This window comes from Antedon bifida, chromosome 2 (assembly GCF_963402885.1).
Source record: "Antedon bifida chromosome 2, ecAntBifi1.1, whole genome shotgun sequence".
In the NCBI taxonomy this organism is placed as follows: Eukaryota; Metazoa; Echinodermata; class Crinoidea; order Comatulida; family Antedonidae; genus Antedon; species Antedon bifida.
In genome coordinates this window covers 9962991-9979947 of record NC_136227.1, presented here as the reverse complement: position 1 = coordinate 9979947, position 16957 = coordinate 9962991, and positions in this window count along the sequence as shown.

Below are 16957 nucleotides of genomic sequence, written 5' to 3'. Positions count from 1 at the left end.
TATTGACATTCATGAAAATCGGTGTATTAGTAACTTCACAAATAACAAAAATATTATTTTTAGACCTGCTAGTGTTAAAAGATAGAAGACAATTATTAGTCGAGTGGTTACGTACGCTTATTCCATGGGTTAAGGCAGGGACGCCGCAAATCGGTACCAACTTAAAGACACTCCTCGACCATTATTCTGGTCAATCTTGATTTCAAAAAGGTTATTGTTCCGGAGTTTGTATTAAAAATTGACTATTTTTCCGTACAGTTCACAGTGTTTTCAAGATACAATGGGTTTGAAACTAGGTTTTTTTTCAGGGAGACAATATAGAATATCGTTAAATAAGCAAAAGAGAAAATAAATAACGCACTGATTTAAATAATATTTAATACGGTACTGTTAATGCCTAATTAAAAAAGACAATAATAATTCGACATTTATTAGTTTCTATCAATGGTAAAACAATACAATAAAAAAGAATGATAATTTATAATGAGACAATACAAAAATACCATTAATAGAGGATCTTGCAAGAAGAGATTACTTGTCACGCAAGACCCATAAACAAAAGAAAAAAATACATTTGTATATAATTATTAAATAAAATAAAAAAGTCATGACAAAAACAGTTTGAAGGTCTAGTTTGAGTACAATGATAATAAATGACTTTTAAGTGTTTTACGAAAAGTTGGGAGAGAGGAAGAGTTAACAATACTAGTATTTAATTGATTCCAAATTAAAGGGCCAGAAACATCAATAAAGTGGGAAGAACTAGTTAATCTTACAAAAGGAATAGTTAACTGAAACTTATGAACAGTACTTCTTAAATTATGGCCATGGTTGAAATCAGCAGTGTTAAATAAATTCATCATGGGAGAAGGAAGATTGTTAGAAAAATATTGAAAGACAAAAGAGGCACTTTGCAATTTATGTATATCTCCTAACTTCAGTAACTTAAGTTCATAAAATAAAGGTCAGATGGAGTAATGCGAGACGTAAAAGTAATATTTCTAAGAGCACGCTTAATCAGCTTATTAAGTTTATCGAGATGAGATGGATAGTCAGCAGCCCAAATAATATTACAATAATGAAGATGAGGTAAAATTAAAGAATTATATAATGAAAGAATGATACGCCGGGGAAATGTGTGCTTAAGATTATTTATAATCCCAATTGTTTTAGAGATTTTATTTGCAATATGATTCTGATGACTGGTCCATCTCAAGTTTTCCTGGATAAAAACACTAAGGAACATAGTCTCTGACGTTTGTTTAATGTTATCTCCATTAATAAATATATTGTAATTTGTAAGGTCTAACGATTGACGTTGTGTATGAAAAAGAATGTAATTGGTTTTCATGGAGTTTATAAGGAGTTTATTTGAGATGAACCAGTCATTATATTTTGACAATTCATTATTAACTATAGAAAATAGAAATATCTGTAATAAGAACACCGGAGGAAATATTAGAATGAGTTTGGTTGGTATAAAAGTGATCAATTAGAGAGAGGCAGTTGTTGTAGTTATTCTGGTAGGTTTCGATATAGTGGGATAAAAAGAATGTGAAAGAAGTAGATCAAGATAATTTCCAGTGCTGTGATGATTATGATATTTAATTAGATCAATATTTATATCCCCCACAATGTGACACTTCTGATTTTCAGAATCAATTTTACTTAGAACACTGTCTAGTGATTCAGAAAAATGGTCAATACAACTTCCAGGTGGACGGTATATTATACCGACAACAGTAGATTTTTTGTTATGGTTACTAAGTTCAATGAATAGAGATTCATAAGGCAGAGGAAGCAAGATGTCATGTCTGATTTTAACATTCATATCATTATGAACAAATAAAGCAACACCACCATCAATTCTAGTTGACCTATTTTTAGAGAAAAAGTATAGTTATGTAAGGAGGGAGTTGGCGAGTTATCATGTAGCCATGTCTCTGAGAGACCTACTACTGAGAAATCAATGCTTAAATTGTCTAACAGACGTATGAGTGGGTCTACTTTAGTTTTGATACTTCTAATGTTCAGATGAAAAAGAGAAAAGTTAGTATTGGAATCATTTGTAAAGGTTGAATTAAACTTGTCACAATCATAATATGAGCAGTTATCAAGAGTAGTTGATCTCGAGTTTAATTGATCGATTAAATCTGCTGACTGCTCATCAAAATTATCAAGGTTGTGAGTTAACGGATTAAAGTTAGGTAGATTCGAAATTAATAAAAATATGAATAATATATATATGCAAGTTCATTACAAAGTAAGTATTATAAATAAAGTCAATTTCTTTGCTTCTTTGCTCCGCCAAATAATCAGGTCCATGATGGTCCAACATAACATAATGGTTCTCGTATATGTACATAAAAAAACGCAATGCACACGTCTACTAGGCCTTCTAAAAGTAGAATATATATTATATAAAATAGGCCTACGTGTCAATGTACAATAAATACTTGAATAGTTATTCAAACTACATTCTGATTGCGTCATTAGGACTATTCACGATAAGGCATTCCATCTATATACAATGTGCCGTTACGAAAAGACGTTAACAGCGTTAACGTTTAGGCTTGGATTCAAAACAGTGACAACTAGAAAGCCACTCCGAGAGTGCATACCTCCGCCTACTGTAAAATTCTTCTACATCAGATTTAGTCACCGGAAAGTGTGTGTCTTAATGCTGTGTGTGTGATTTAGGCTAATTTCACTACAAGCATGTGTATAGCTTCAGCCGACTAACAATAGAACAGAAACGCGAAAAACAAACGAGTGAATTTGAAAAGAAATTGGGTTTTTAAACTACTCGCATTAAATCTAATTATGTTTTAAAATTACAAATCACAAAATATAATTCTTGCCTCTTGAATGAAGTTTTTTGGACAAGTAGTTCTCGAGAAAATACAATTTTAGTTTACTTGTTACTTTAAGACTGGTCACCGGCTTTTGAAATTTCTGTCCTATCTTTTAACATTAGCAAGTCTGAAAATAATTTTTAAAATTGGTGGTCCAGATTCCCTCCAAAATGGAGTGGTCCTTGACCACATATCTATCTGTATTTTCATTTTGGGAAAGATCTTGTAATTACTTTTTGAGTAATCCTGCTAACAAACAAACACACGCGATGATTACATATACCTCCTCCTTGGCGGAGGTAAACTATGCAATAATAGATAATGTATGGAGTATGGAGCAAGTGGAACACTAAGGGCCAACACCCATTTTAATTTTCTGATCAGAAAATTAATTAATTCATCTGTGTTTAAATCTTCAATTATGAATCACATGTAATTTGTCACGACGAATAAATTAATATTTAGTAGAGTAAAAAAAGGTTTATTCCTTAACTAATTATTCCTAACATTTTTGTTTCGAAGCCTCCTTCAATTCTTTGTCAAACCATGATAGTAAATTTCTGCGCTATTTTCAGTACGGTATTATTAATATTTGCAGAAGGCAAATCATAAAACTCCACTCTAGACTTGCATTCCATAATATGCCGTTTCTAGGATTTTATTCCAGTTTTAAAAGACAATCCAGCTGCCAAAACGTTTTAAACTCTTGATTACTGTGCTAATCTTGCTTTAACAAAAAAAAAACACCCCAAATTTAACTTATTCATGTGGTAAAGGTAAAGTCACCTTTATTCACCACTATATTTACCACAAATAAACGTTACTAACAAAATGAGTCTGACATCTAAACAAAAAATTATTATAAATACAAATTTCTAACGAACCTAGAAAGGTTCGGTTCAATTTTTAAAGGATACAATAACAACAAAAACAACACAATAACAACAACATAATAACAACAACAACAACACAATAACAATAATAATATAATAATAAGCTTTTTTTATTCACGTATACTTAACTCAACAAGTTGTTTTTCAGTAAGGCCGTGCTCAAAAGAAAAGACCAACAAAAACAAATGTAAAAAGACCTTAATTACTATCAAAGCAGATAATAAAACAATTACAATGAAATAAAATGAAACAATGATACACTTACTAACTACAAAAATGAATAATACACTACATTGACAAATAAAGTTTCTTAAAAAGAGAGTCAGTGTTCACATTTTTAGTCGCGTGGACGCGACTCTATAGTTCACTATGTCGGTCGGTTTTCGGTCTGTCTGTCGGTCTGTCTGTCGGTCCGGTATCACTATGCATTTTAGCACGCGACTTATGGCTGTTGGCCTTGTTAATATCTTCATTTAGCTCATTACAAACCTTGGCACATCCATATCTGTTTCCATGTTTAAATATGTGCTTTCACGTCTTAAGACCTGAAACCTAGGTGTGTTTTCTTCATTTTACTTTTAACGTGTAAACGACAGAGAGTTAAATTAGTGTTGATTACTTTCATTCTTATGTTTCTGATTCGAAAATGTGAAACCTATTCATTAAGGCACCCTTTTTTCTTGCTCAATGACCAATGTAATTTTTTTTTGAAAATTCAGTACATATTATTCTAATATAAAATAGGCATAAGTTGTTCCCAATTGTTTCAACACTTTATTGTTTATAAATCAATCGAATTACTACTACTACCATCTTAATCTAAGTTACGTCTACTATAAATGGTTATTTGTATTATTTGCTCAGACAACTAAATTGGTCAAAGTATTATTAATGAAACTGACTAAAAAAACCTTTAAAAAGTCGATTATAGAAATCTCTAATCACAACATTCTCTACACCATCTGGTAGATTACAATTCTTAAATTCAATTTTACCCAGCTCATGAACCATGTTCATTAAATAATATAATAATGTCTCATCAATATCACTAAGATCATTATCACTAATATTGAGGTTTTTTAATACCGACACATCTTCTCTATTAGAACACTCTCTTACCATAGCATACATTACACTACTTGATAGATTACAATTATGCATATCAAGTGTAGTGCATGGTTCATCATGAGACTTGCTAAATAAAGAACCCAATAAAGTACCATCGATGTCACTGAGATCATTACTACTGATATTGAGGTAATTTATTACCAACACACTTTCTCTATTAGAACACTCTCTTATCATATCATTGATTACATTACCTGATATTGTGCAAGCATGCACATCAAGTGTAATACCCAGCCCATGGTGCTTGCTCAATAAAGAACCCAGTAAAGTACCATCAATGTCACGGAGATTATTACCATTGATATTGATGTTATGTAATCTTAACTCAACTCCTGTATTAGATAACTCTCTAATCATAACATTCATTACAGCACCCGATAAATTACAATCATGCATGTTAAGTGTACCCAGCTCATAAAGAATGCTCAGTAATGAACCCAGTAAAGTACCGTCAATTTTTTCAAGATTATTACCACTGACATCGAGTTTACTTAATGCCAATTGAACTCCTCTATAAGAACACTCTTTGATCATATCATTAAGTACACCACCTGATAGATTACAATTATACATGTCAAGTGTACACAGTAAAGAAAACATACCCAATAAAGAACCCAGTAGAGTACCATCAACGTCACTAAGATTATTACCACTGATATCGAGGTTACGTAATACAAGCTTAACTCCTTTACTATAACACTCTCTAATCATATCATTCATTACAACTCCTGACCAATTAAAAGCATGCATGTCAAGGTTATACAGTTTATAGGGCATGCAAAGCATATTATCTTCATCAAACATGTAGTTTAAATGCTTATTGTTTGGATTAAACATGTTTGATACACATACAATGTGCGCAAAAACCTTTCCTTTACATGTAGATGATATTGTGTTATTAAAACTGCGCAAACGTTGACTATAATAAGGCTTGGCATGAAGTTGTCTTAATAGATGTATGAGATGTGCATTATTGTTTTCATCCGGAGTCATGTGCTGAATAAACATTCTTAATGATATAGTTATATCCGCCAAATGTTCTTTCATTTGTAAAGTTAGATTTGACAAGTGATGAAGCAACTCTTTTTCCACAGCATCTATGTGGTGCTGTTTAATTAATGCCCAGTAATTACCTAAAGAACGATATGTTGATAAATCATTTGTAATCCAACGTTTTAAAAATTTACCAGCATCAGCTCCAAGGAACCCAATGATAAATGTCCTTGTTATTTGGAAATACTCACTTTCTCGTACTTCCTTCCATTCTTTTTCATCCAATGGTGCAAGTAAGGGGTTTACATCAACTGTTTGATCATTCGTCATATCTTCAATTTTACTAAGTTTGGATAAATAAAATCCTACCAATGACTCAACTATTAACTTGTGGGGAGGCATATAATTCTCTTCAAAGTTGGATTTTGAAATCGGTGTATCTTCATAAACAAACCCTAGTTTGAGGGCCATATCAACCACATTCTTTTCACCTGCCATTTTTTTTCTGTTTATTGAAAGTTGATTAATTTTTAAGCTATGATACATGCATTTTCCTAAACAAATCATAGCATTTACATACTCCACCGGTGCGTCTTCAAATTTAGAAAGAAAATTGTGCTGTTGTTGTTTTTTAATGAACTGATTTAAAATACTTCGAAAGATTTCTTTAAAAAGATCAGATTTATCATGAGGAAGATTTTGTTTGTCTTCCCACATAACACAAATTGAGATAAGTAACATAGGATTTTTGCACATTGAAAGCAATTCATCATTTTCTATATCATACTTTATATCATCACTATCGTTTATATCATCATAATATTCATCCTCATAATCACTATCATAATATTCAATGCCGAGCCTTTCTCTAAGTGATTCTCCCAAGTCTGGTTTCTCAAAATACTCAAAATGACTTTCAATGTAATTTCCTATGCTCTCTATGCCAAATCCATTCACTCTTACGTGTACATCACATGCGTTTCTGAATTCATCTATGTTTTCTGTTCGCGATGTTAGTATTGCTACACTACTCTTTAATTTTTCCCTTCTGAAAAGACGAATAAAATCTTCATTTTCAAACCTTAATTCATCTAATCCATCTAACAACAGCACAATTTTATTATCATGGTTTACAAAGAATTCTTTGATTATTGTTGAACTTTTTGCAATCTTTGTTTTTAATTCAAATTCTTCCATATCAAGTTGCTTTATCATGAGATCTAAGATTGTTTGATCTTTCTCTAAATCTCTTACATTCAACATAAATACAATTTTACCTTCAAACACATCAAATGATTTATCTGTACCTGCATTGTATGCTATGTACCTTAATAGTGTCGTTTTACCTATACCACCTTCACCATCTATAAGGACTTTGCACGCAGGTGTGGGTTTGATAATATCTAACACATCTTCTAATGTCGTTGGTTGACTCTTTTTGGTCTTTTTATTTCCTTTTAATAGGTCCAGCTCCGTGAATAGTTCAGAAATGTCAATTTGGTATTTCGTATTAAACGTTGGTGGTGTAAAATTCTTGGTATTTTGTAGGAATGTCTCTTGTTTACTTAGTAGATACTCCTCTATCCTTTCTGTGAGATAAAAGAAAAAACAAATACAATGGACAACAAATTCAATTTTTTCTATTTAAAATACCGTAATAAATAATAATTTAAAAAAAACATTGTAAAACCTTGCAATTTTTAAAATTGTGTTCAATCCATAAGCATATACACGTATGATTTTGTCGTGAGAACGAAACAAAAAAATTAATTAATTGCAATGAAGGTTAGTGTTCCTTTCTTTTATTAACTAAAGTGAAGAAGTAAAAGCAATATTAATGCTCAAGAAATTACAGTCAGTCTTGAATAAGTTAGAACGATTTTTGTGTCAAAATACGAGGTCTCTAGCTAATAAACCTCCACTGTAAAATACAAATGTAACCTCTGGTGTTTCAACATAAAACTTAAAAGTTATAAATAACTGACAAGAATCACAATTTAAGGAGCCCTATGTCATCTGAAGATTCAGATGACACCATGTATTAAATCACGCTTATATTATTTATCACTTGTGCAACCAAAATTGGAGTATGGCTGCGCAGCATGGTTTCCAAGTACAAACAAGGAAAGATACCGCTTAGATATGATCCAAAGATCAGCAGCCAGATTATGTAAAATTGACTATTTAATTCTCGTGAATCAAGTGTTACATCAATGCTACATGAACTTGAATGGCAAAATCTTGAGACAAGACGTACTATCACGTGGTTAATCATTATGTTTAAAATAAGTCACTTATTGGTGGACATCGATTGGAATTTTATTTTTTTTAAACCTCTGCGTCAACAAAGAAAACCCCATGAACTAACATACCAACGTCAACAAACAAGAACGACTCTGCTCGAATATAGTTTTGTGAAACATTGGAATGAATTACCACACAACATAATTATTGGACTTTGTTAAAATTTCTCAATTTAAAAATGGACTTAAAAACACTTCGGCATAATGGACAACGAAATCATCAAAATTAACCCAGTCATATCAACAACTAAAGGTCGGGTCATAAGCTCTAATGTGATGCTGTTTTCCTGCTTTATTGGAGTATAACGATCCAGATCCAGAATAAGTAACAAAAGAGATATTAAAATAGAATGATACATACTATGATTTTCATCTTGAGGCGTTACAGGAAAATCTGTACAGAACAATATACACAAGTTGAGAGCGGAAAATTATTATAGTTGAATTCCAACGTTTTATCACAGTATTTCTTTTGAGTGTGTTGTTAACCCTGGTAAATATGTCCTATATGATCTGTAAGGATTCTATAGGCAGTCATTAGGTTTTTCTGAGATCCTGTAGTGAATCATATTAACATATTATGTTAACATATACCTTATATTATTATTATTCAGATTTTTATTGATATATTATGTTATATTATGTTTCTTATGTTTTTTACCTTCTTTTCGACGTTTGGAACTAGATGCTCCACCATTGTCACTATCATTCTTGCTAGTTCCTTTAGAAAAGACAAAAGAAAACCTTAATAATATGTGAATGTGTAATAACCTGTGTGTGTAATGGTTTGATAATTTAATAGTATAATGTTAGTAGTACCGTCTTTTCTTTTTCAATGCATACTACTGCAGAACGGTTGATTTATAATAATGTACCGTACTGTTTTTACAATTTTTAAACATACATTTTTGACGGGGTGAAATCATTATTATTTCTAATAAACTGGACTAGATCTTCAGCTTCTTTAATTTAGATAAATAGTAAATATGTTTCTATACATACGACTACATTGTGGTTCATTTCTACGTTGTACAATTTGTCGAAAAAGATTGTTAAATACATCCTTGTCCGGTTCTTCTGACAAACGTTGGTCTTTCTCCAATGCAAAGACAACATCCCAAATGTTGGTGTGATTATATCGTTCCAGATCATAGTAAGCAATAACCCTCTTTAACGCATCTGGATCAACATTTCGAAACTTGTTAAACATAAATTTTCGTCGAGGTGATATCTTTTCTTCTTCACGTGTATTTTCAGCATTATTATCTCTAATATACTGGGCTACACAATCTTCAGCTTTCTTTAATTTAGATAACTTGGAAATCTCTAATAAAAGATTAACATTATTAGGTGCAATATCACCAGTGTCTTCTAGTCTGTTGAATAAATCATTTGCAATAGCATTTGGTTCTGTAAGGTCTCCTATAGGTAAAATATCAAACAGTATGAACTTTAACCAAAGCAACCGGTCACCGTCAAAGTATCTACTGAGATCAGATTTCAATTTGGTAAACTCTGGATTACTTTCAGATGCTGCCATTTAAAACACTTCTGCAAAACAAAATCGTAAAAACTGAATTAATTATTATCATGGTTAACAAATTACATTTTATTACAGTAGTCAATTATCATCATCATTTTATTTGGTCTTGTTAATTATTTTATAAAATGTTCAACAATTCCATCAAAATAAACCAGTGAAGCCATTGTTTACACAAACAGCCCAGAAGTACATATTTGCAATTTAGTTATTTAGTCATTCTCGTTACAGTGATAAACCTTCGCCGTCTGTTCTACTCGAATGTCCTTTCGAATGGTTTAAGTCAACTTGGTTTAGGTCTTGGCCTCTCGTTAGAAGTAGATGTGTTATAAAAATAATTAATGTTCTATATTCATAGACTACAAATAATATAGAACAAATAATTTCATTCTGTGAAAGATGAAATGTTATATCTTCGTCTTTCACCTCATAAAGTATCTATTTGTATCGTTATATAGAATTCTATACAACTGTATAGACTCTAATAAAATTCTACAAAAACTCTATAAAAGTTCTGTAGACTCTATACAATTCTATAAAAACTCTAAACAAGTTTTCTATACAAGGTCTATAAAACTCTATAGAAAGGTTTTACTTTTCTATAGAATATTTTAGATATTTTATAGAAAAATCATATTTAAAATAATACTATATAGAATGATTACATTGATGGCATTTATTATGAAAAATGTAAATTGGTGCAAATACTTGACTTTTTGACCAAACAATGTTTATTTTTCATAACTGGGAATGGTTGAAGATTTACAAGATTCAGTAGATACTGTAATTTATTCAAACACATTACCAAAAGTCATTAAAATTTATCAGAATTTTACATGAGTTGTATTAGTTAACACTTAACAATAATATTAAATATATATAATCTACCGGTATACATTCTATTCCGTTCACAAACAATTAATAGAATACCATAAAAATAATGTTCTACAGAACTCTAGAATTCTATAAAAAATGTTTGTAAGGAACTTATAAACATTCATTATTTATATAATAACTATTAAATATTATACAAATAATGAATGTCTATAATTTAGATTGTACAAATAATTTCATTAGGTGAAAAATAAAAGTCTATTTTCATGAGGCGAAACCTCGTACAAAACAATGAAAAATGATCGATTAATAGTACCGGCTACGCAACGCAATGTGACCCATAGTCATATAATTAGATATTATACAAATAATGAATGTTTATAATTGTGATGTTGTGATAGTACAAAATAATGTCTTGGAGGTGAAAAATAAAATTCTATTTTCACGAGGCGAATATAATTTCATATTTTACTATTGAATTTCACGCAGAGATGTTCACAGTTGGCCTTGGAGATTTGTTTTCGTACATCAAAAACAATGAAAAATGTAGGGGCCTAAACAAATCACATGCTTGTTTAATAGTACCACCTATTGAACGCTATGTGACCCACAACCGTCCAATTAAATGACAAGAATAAATTTAGGTTTGTTATAAAATGAAATATTTTATTGTTATTGTTTTTTTCCTCAATTCAATGTAAAGTAACTGTACATTGTAAGGAATTATATATCTTGTACTAACCTATATTTTCCGAAACTTGAGTATACCTATTACATTTCAATACATTATTTAAAACATTTAAGAAATGTGATTTTATAATGAGTCCCAAAACACGTTGGTGTTTGGAATGATCGCACCAGTGATTATATTGTGCTGTATTGTATTGGAGGACAAATATGACTTTCATTTGAATGGGAGTAGAAATAATATATTTCAATTGAAATCTATAACACCAGTGAAAACCTGTACCTGTATAAAAATAGATATCAGAGATTGGCGGCTCCTCTATTAAACATGATGAATATAACAATATTCCAATGTGTGTGGGCCACCATTAAACTCTCTCTCTCTCTCTCAATAGAAGTTTTATATTAACAAAATAACTATATTACAATAGGCCTATACATTATAAGATGATTTTCTTATTTACAATTTTTCTGACAAGGAAACAAAGTTTCCTAAGCGTAACCAACATAAAAAACATAGCGTTTTCAGAAAAATAGATATTCGGGGGAAAATCTTATTTAGGAGAATTTTTATATATAAGGGCACAACAAAGCTATTTTTTGAAAGAATATATATATATATATATATATATAAACACAACAGGCAAAGAACATTAATTCTAAACCGCACGGTGATATACTGAAATTTAATTAATTAATTTGAAATGATAAATATATATATATATATATTTATTTAGCTTTTCGCTTTTTTTTGTATCTCTATTGAGATCCAGCCACTGATACCCACAGCATTCTCATTTTTTCAGTAATTTGCCTTTGGATTGATATACAGTATATATATATTGTTTCAAAAATAGCTTTGTTGTTCCCTTATATATATAAATTCTCCTAAATAAGATTTTCCAGTGATGGAGGGCTAGTGTTGCCCGAAAGCTCTGCTAACTTTTCTGGCTGTTTTACTTTATCGTTTTGAATTAGCTTTTCGCTTTTTTTTTGTATCTCCATTGAGATCCAGCCACTGATACCCACAGCATTGTCATTTTTTCAGTAATTTGCCTTTAGATTTATATATATTATATAAATCCAAAGCTAAATCAAAACGATAAGTAAAACCAGAAAAGTTAGCAGAGCTTTCGGGCAACACTAGCCCTCCATCAGTGCAAGTGAAGGAATTTGGATAACGTCATAGTATAAGAGCTGGCAAGTGCTGCCTGGGTGGACAGGAATAAAAGAAATACAACAAAGGGAGCCAGGGTGGAGTCTGAATAAGAGTAGAAAACAAAGAAGGTAGCTTGGTAGAGATATAAACAATTTTGGAATGAAACTAAAAAACAGCTTAAATGGTGGTTAATATTGAAACTTCAATTTTGGTAGTCAATGGAATAATTTTACCGATCTGGGAGTATGTTCCTAATGTTAAGTCCAAAAGGTTTTGTGGTTTTAAGTTGTAATTCCCAGTGGTTTTCTTTGTCCCTGCGAGTTTTGTCGCTCCATTTGACATCGTGGTCTATTGCAATAACTCTGAAATTTGCAATCGAGTGACCAGCTGAATTAAAATGTTCGGCTACTGTTTTGATAGCTGATCTGTGTTGTGTCATTCTCATACGGAGAGTATTTTTTGTTTCTCCGACGTACTGTTTGCCACAAATATTACAGTATATGAGATAAATGACGTTTTTGGTTAGACAATTAATTGATTGTCTTATCCGAAAAATGCGGCCAGTTTGGTTACTCTTAAATTTTTCTGTAGAATCCGAATCAGGTCCTCCTAAATACCAAGACCTGTCAATTTAAAGTGTTAATTTAACGAAATATGATATATATAGACTTCTAATAGCATTTCCAACAATAAAACCTCAATTTTAGCTCGATATAGACACCAAAAATGTTAAATAATCGACGCAATGTATGCATCAACTTAGTTCGTTTCGCGAACGCGAAGCTTGTCGATTATTCAACATTTTTGGTGTCTATATCGCGCTAAAATTGAGGTTTTATTGTTGGAAATGCTATTAGAAGTCTATATATATTTCGTTAAATTAACACTTTAAATTGACAGGTCTTGGTAGGTCTCGGTATTTAGGAGGACGCGTAGAATCAACCAATGAACAATTTTGCAAGATTTGTCGCAAAGGTGAGAAACATGAGTTAATTTCACTCTTAAATTTGGATCTGACTAATATATCACGAAGGTTGGGAGGTCTACGAAATGCAATAATGGGTGGTTTAGGAAAAACAGTCCTGAGACGTTCTGTGGACTGTAGAATGGGCATATGTTTCTCAATAATAATAGCCCGTATATTATATAAATCAATTGTGTTGCGTAGCACTGTGTAAATAATATATAAATCATACTGTAAATTATAGAAACAGTGCTCATATTCGGAACCTGATCTCATAATCGCGTCGAGCATAGATCATTGGCGAAAGTTCCGTATTTTTTAGTTGTATGAAAAAATGTCTCTGGCGGGATGCGAACATGCAACCTCTCGCTTACAGGGCGAGTATCATACCACTAGACCACAGAGCCTTACATGGTATTGTTCACAGATTTTTCTATGGGAACTTGCCAGACTCACCAATGTGACAAGTAGCGCAGATTGGCTGGTTAGAAAGGTTAATGTGTTCATCGGCCGACGCAGTGCTACACTTGAGAGACCAGTTCACAAATTAGTTGTATTGGTACCTGCTTCTAAATGTTAAAATAATAATTTGGACTTGTTTGGACAATTTGTACTACTACTTTCTGTGCATGATAAAGTAATGGGTTTAGCATATTATATATCCGAGCAATTTGTGCTAGCCTTAAGATCATATTGTGGTATAATATCTATGAGATTAAATTATAAGTTATAAAGTTCATTCCCAGTCAAGAAGCCTTGTTTATGTGAAGTATAGCTAGGCCTATGATTATATACTTCAAGGGAGCCATGTAAGAATCCCTGTAATGATTCGTATGTATTTACGTAACCGTAACTGTATTCTGAGCGATCTCCTAATTTAAATAACTATTGCACGCACAGGTAAAAAACGGTATAATAGCCTGTTGTTTGCCGTGAAGGCGTTTTTAGTTTACCTATGTTCTTTAGCGTGTTAACATGTTTAATTGTAGAAGGACTACTTTGAATTACCAGGCAGCTTGCTGGATAAATGTGGTTCAGTATTGTGAGAAATAAATGGAAACTTGCAACTTATGTTTTCTGCGTAATTCATAATCCTTGTTTTTAACCCAAAGGAGTGTGGTCTCCTGTCCTATTAACGTAGCATTGGCTCCGTTACACTGATTATGAACACATAGAGTGCACAAGCTCAACGAGCTTATATATATAAATCAATTGTGTTGCGTAGCACTGTGTAAATTATATATAAATCATACTGTAAATTATAGAAACAGTGCTCATATTCGGAACATGATCTCATAATCGCGTCGAGCATAGCTCATTGGCGATATGTATATATAATATTATATATACATCAGGCACAGAACACCAATTAACTGATCCAAAATTTACTGATCCAAAAAAATAACAAAACAAAACAATTGATACGAAAGATAACACTGATAAAATGTTAGATAAAATAGAAAAAAGTAATAACTAATGCGCAATGGTATGTAAACGATGTCTTCCCGATTATTAAAAAAGGTACGAGGCATACGAATGATTTAAGGAAGGGTATGTAGGCCTACTTTTAAATCTACAGTCAATGCAGTGAATTAAAGGCGAATTTATATAGTTTTCCCAACAACAGTCAGTCCAGATAATCCTTATCGTTTAATTATATAATCTTGATTATTATAATTATGTACATTTTAACATACCTGGTGATCTTCATAAAGAAAACATGTCGCCATTAGACGAACCGTGTATGAATTACTGTAGACGTACGTAGTTATGCCATGGAGGAAATCAATATTTATATAATTATATTTATTTCCTCTATTGTTATGCTAACTTAACAGAGATTGCACATTGACAATGAAAAGCCCAAAGGCGATACACAGTATGGAATTTATAACAATAAAGCACAAGTAAATACTCAAGTGATAAATTATTCAAAAATCATTTTGGTTAGTATAATATCATTCCGCGAGTGAAGTATATACTTTTAGAACAATGCAGGCTGATAATGTAGGTATGCCTACTGTATTTCGGTACGGAAATGAGAATGTAATAGGAATCAAATGAAATGAACATTTCAGCCTACACTAGTGCTACTACATGGTTGAGAAAATAATTAAATGTACCAACACTCCATGATATGACATAGCTTATACATGAATTTATAGCAGTCTTACAAAATGCTCACAGAAAGATAATGAACATAAATAGCGTATAGTTATAGGAAGATGTTTTAAAATTATAGACACTCGAAAATAGTCTAGTATTAATAATGTAAATCATTCGTCTTACGTACTACAGTACAAGGACAAAGTCATATCTGTAGACCTACCTTTGACATAATTATCTCTAAAACCTGTATTATAGGCTTTATTCATTCAGTGCCTAACTTGACAATTGATTTTGGTAATTAATGTTTCCGGAATCGTAACTGACTGCATTTTCAATTCAAGATCCATCAATTTCAATTTTTATGAGTTCGTTATAAAGGCTGTTCACTATTTACTACCAAACTAACTAATTTCAAACACAAACGTTTTATAACGGTATGCAAATGTTATTCAAATATTGATGAAGGAATCAACAGGCATAACGATCATCTCCAACAACAAAAATATGATACGTATAATCAGGGAAGAGTTACACTCTTCCCTGGTATAATTATGTTCAGTAGTTAGGCCTACACTAATAAACAGAAATTACCAGTTATTTCAGAAATTATTCATCCTAAAGTCAATTGTGAGTACACGTAGTCTATAAACTTTACTATAGATGTGCATACACATTGTAAGATAGCAGATCGATGGGTGGGACGTGTTACTTGGTGAATGGAGCGTCGGTTATATATCACATATAATATAAAAATATAAGCTTTCATCATTTTAACGAACAACTCTAAGATCGGATGGTACGTATAGAATTCATTAAAAGATGATTGGATACTATAATAGAGAGTATTTGTTCTGGGCAATTGTAGTTATACTGGTAAATAAACACACCAGTTATTTTTTTATTAGTGGCAATATCTGTTTATTTTGTATCTGTTTCGTGCGTTAGTTTTACATATTATGGATCGTGCCCAAATTATTCCATTTAACGTTACTTCTGATAATAAACATTCTAATAACTTATTACAATTCGTATATATAATTCAACAGCTTCCAGAAAACGCTTTAATCATGAGTATCACTTTTCATTCTGAAGAGCTATAAAATATAGTGAAATGTACTGTAATGATAAAAATAAGTGACCCAAGTTATTTAAGATAATTGATTGACCTAGACAATATCAAAATCTGGGGGGAAATGGAATACGGATAAGTGGAGATGCGCTCTATTAAATGTCATGAGCTATGACGAAAGAGACAAAAAACCTACATTTAAAACGCGCGTGCGCGCGTAACTTTCTGTAAAACATGAAATTTTTTAACAGAATGTTAGCGCATGATATAAATTACACTTTTGCTAAGTTTCAATTTTAAAATGTTATTTCGTTTTTGACTTATTATGTTAAAAACGCGAAATTTATAAAGTCGCGCGTAAGTCACGTTGCACAATTGTAAACGTCATGGAAATGTTAGCTGCACAACTTCACGTGAATGACA